Raw genomic sequence first — 4,228 nt, 5'->3', positions numbered from 1 at the left:
AAATGCTTTTCCTGGCACCTTCTCAACACTACATCCAAACTTACCAAACATGAGTCAAATGAATTCCCGTACACAGTGAAGTCGTCCATAAAAATCTCGATGCAATCCTCTAGGAGATCCGAGAAGATACTCATCATACACCGCTGAAAAGTGTCTGGCGCATTGTAGATATAGTTCTTGATATTTAAATAATATATTGAATAATAATCTAATACTATATTAAATAATTTTTATTTTTCACCCACTTTTATGAAAATTTGTAGAGTATATTGTATAAATCTTTTAGCATGTATAATAAAAATTTAATGCAAGATGCATAATATGATAGGTTTTTTATAAAAAAAATTTGGACCATTTCTCGATTTATGCGTGTCATCCTTGTGCAGGGGCCATGCTAATCTTCTCTGTATCGTTCCAATTTTATCGGATGTCCCCGAAGGGACATGCATAATATGATAGGTTGTCATTGAACAAAACACCATTATACATTTGATAATACACATTTAAAAACGTGAAGTAGTGTGATTGATGTGAGTAATAAAATGATACTCCGTAAACCAATGGCCAGTAAACAAATCAACGTACCAAATGGTATAATCTCATTGGTTGATAAATATTTTTTAAAAAAATTATATATCTTTTGTACATTATTTTAATAAATTATAAAAATCATACCAAAATTCGTAGTTTTTCATCCTCTATAAATAGATACCACATTTGTTATAGTTTTGATCACAAAAAAAATATTGTGTTTTCATTCATATAATCCTTCTTCTTTGATAATATAATTTTTTATTTTATAGTCTTCTTTGTTGTTCATTATGAATAATGATGAGGGTAATATATTCTCGGATTCTCAAAATTTCTATTTCTAATTTTAATATGGATCTAGGTCATCCTCTATTCTGACTGTAATTGAAGGTAAGTTTAAAAAAAACCTCATTTATCCCCCTATGCGTTTATTTACAAATCTTTTATGTGATTCAGTTGGGCCGTACATCCATTTATAGTGATATAGTAAGTTTTAGTGTATTAAAAAAAATTATTACTTTTAAAATGTTTTAATCTTTTGGCATCAAATTATTTCTATACTCTGCACTTTTTTTTCAAATTTTCAACAAAAGAATGATTTTGTTCTTAATATTTAAATTTATGTAATTAATTTTAGATATAGTTCTTGATATTTAAAAAATACACTCCTTCGTCTTCAAGTCCGGACGTGGTAGATGGCTATCACCCCCAAGAACACGAAGTAAATACCTAAACAAAACAAAAACAAAAGATCAAATAAAATAAAACAACTAGGTAGTAAACAACCTATTGTCTCCCCGACAACGGCGCCAAAACTTGATGCGTATTTTTAGAGTATCTAGACCAGTTCACACAAGATATCAAGTTTAACTAATTAACTCTAATAATACTACAATACTGCAAGATTACAACGTCGTAGTAGTATTTCAAGTGTTGATTCACATGGAGGTGAAAAATTGTTTATACTTAAAAGCATATAAAAACATACAAAGATTGAATTTTTTAATTTGAAAGTTGTTGACAAAGTAAAGTGCAGATTAACTAGAGAAAGACTTTTTCAAACGGAAAAAATAAATGTCACTCCAAGTTGCTCAATATATTTGTATTGTTCTATACCTCTAACAAAGAAACTTATGCAGTGATTAAAACATCAACCTAATCACATACACTGACCATGTACACGATGAGTAGTTAATTAGCTAAATACACAACCTATGAACTAATTTTCAACGACTACAAACTCCTACAAAAGCGCAGGAGAAATACTCATCTACTATGATCACCTACTTAATCCACTCTCAAATTGTCCTCTGAACAATTCTAATTCAATAGCATACCAACAATCAAACACTCCCAAACTATGTTAAAGAGATAATAGCATAGGAAAGAACAACACTACATTATTAGAGCCAAAAACATAGTGTATAAACATCAAGCATATTGTTGGTATCAAAAACAAATGATTCAAAGGTTTAGAAACATCCATAACATCCTAAATTACAACTTAGAGCAGCATTGAGAGTTTTAGCCTAAACACATGGTAGATTTTGCAATAAAAACCATAGGAAGCAAGCTCTCGTTGAGTGGAATTGGAATTTGGAGACGGATCGTCGGAATGTTGGCCGGAATTTCTTCCTTCTCTTCTTCCTCCTTTCTTTCTCTCTTTTCCTCTCTATTTCTCGTCCAAGGGTGTCTGAATATTCTCAAAAACTGCTCCAGAAACCTATTTGTAAACTAAAATTAGGCTGTTTCCGAGAAAACGCCCGACCCGGGCGAAATGGTGCCAACCCGGGAGTTTCTACTGGGCCTGGCGTTTTGTTGGTTCAAAAATGGTCGGGTCGGGCGTTTTCGCCAGGTTCGCACTGCTCCGTGCAGCCTTCATCAAATGGCCATAACTTCTTCATCCGGGTTCCGATTGAAGAGTACAAGGTACCCACGCGAAGCTATTTCAAAGGCAAAGATAACGGTGGTAAGATAAAAGAATTTTGACATTGTCTTGATAGGCAACGAGCAGTTTGAATCAGACCCCTGGTCCGGTTTGGCTCATTGTATGCTTTCACTCCACATGTACATCTATCAACTAAAATATAATAATCAAACTTTAATGATTAATTGAAAGATGATTTTAATATAAAAAATAGGAGAAATCTTAGAGTAGAATAAACATTATTTGATTTACATCAGATATTCACCGATGAAGGATCACTTGCTATTTAGTTGAAATTTCAGTTTGGTCCACTTCCTCTACACTGTTACAGAACTACATTATCAGTACAGGGGCTATGTTAGACCAAACTGGACTAGACTATTTGATACCAATAATAAATTAGTAAAAAATTGACACCCAAGAAATTCATAGATGATGCCATGGAGGCCTGTGCTTCAATAACACATTTTTGTAACCATTCTGAGCTCTCCAATCTCAGGCATACTTATCTCTTCCACATGGAACTGCTTCTTCAGATGGGTTGATTGCTATGATGACTGATCATTACAGCAATTTGATGAGACTACTTTAATTCTTTTAGCTAACTGAACAGATTACAAACAAAATAGGGCTGTCAAATTTGCTATTGGGAAGTGGTGAGTAGTTTTTTGTTAAGATAAATGTTTGTGAAAACTCATCAGAGAGAAAAGAGTTTCCAAATTTAAAAAGTGCATATTCTTGTGGGACAGACTAAAAAGGAAAGAATGTATATTCTTGTGGGACGGAGGAGGGAGTAATAAGTTTATTGCTATCTTATTAGAGTGTCCACGATAGTGGACAAGCCCTCTCCCACCGCCGCGGTAAAAAAAAAACTGTTGCATGATCTATGTTTCAGAATCATATACATGCAATAATAGTGAGCGTCTCGTAGTGAAAAGGAGTTTGGAGCACTGAGAAACAACTTTCATGAAGAGGTTACCAGTACACAAGTATCGTTCATCTCTGAATTATCACTCACTCTGCAAATGTGGCCATGGAGTATTTGCCCCTTTCCAAAATATTTGCAAATAAGGCTTGGATGTTGTTGGAACAAATATGTACGTATTGTTTAGAACCAGTTTATTAACAAGTTTAGTTAATTTTTTTGGGGGGTGTGTAATATAAGAGAATCTTGTGTACTGGTTGATCAATGCACAGACCAAACCAAACGGTGTGTTAATTATGGACATGTTGCCTTGTGGTTTTCAAGAGGTTAGAGATCTCATTATTTGGTCTTCATCTTAAGGGATAGTTATTCCTGTTTAGATGATGCTCCAGCACAAACACTGGCTTATTTGTCAGGAGATGAAGATGGTAACTTATCTAACACTCACTTTTTCCTCTTCTGAATAAATAATAGCCGAATATTGATGAAAGTGTTCCAGAATTCCGATCTTCAAAATTTCTTACCTCTTATATTGTTCTAAAGAGCTGAAACTTGTGTTATTTCCAATCAAACTCTGAAACCATGGGTGTTTTTTAAATTTTTTACCGATCTTAATAGTTTGACTCTTTTTCCCTCTCCCTCCATCCCTTTGTAGCTAAGTTGTATTCCTTTTTGGGTTGCCGAGTCAAATCTTTTTTTTGGTAAAAGTAGCACATTTCATTCTTTCTTACTTTAGTTTACTTAATCTTTTTCCTAGTACTTTATTCTCTATTCCCAAAAGAAATGCCTCTACTGGGAAGAAATGAATGGATACAAGTAAGAAATCTAGTCAACATTTACTAAGA

At 33.5% G+C, this 4,228-nt stretch overlaps 1 non-coding gene across 1 annotated transcript; it reads right to left on the bottom strand.

The window, feature by feature from the left end:
* Nucleotides 1-340: 340 nt before the first annotated feature.
* LOC121769611 lies at nt 341-443 on the bottom strand. Its single transcript, XR_006043633.1, has one exon. It is a non-coding gene; the product is annotated as a U6 spliceosomal RNA (small nuclear RNA).
* Nucleotides 444-4,228: the final 3,785 nt, after the last annotated feature.

The sequence above is a fragment of the Salvia splendens genome, chromosome 15 (assembly GCF_004379255.2).
Source record: "Salvia splendens isolate huo1 chromosome 15, SspV2, whole genome shotgun sequence".
NCBI classification, from domain to species: domain Eukaryota; kingdom Viridiplantae; phylum Streptophyta; class Magnoliopsida; order Lamiales; family Lamiaceae; genus Salvia; species Salvia splendens.
Note: the sequence above shows the minus strand (reverse complement) of the source record. Positions and strands in the feature narration are given on the sequence as shown.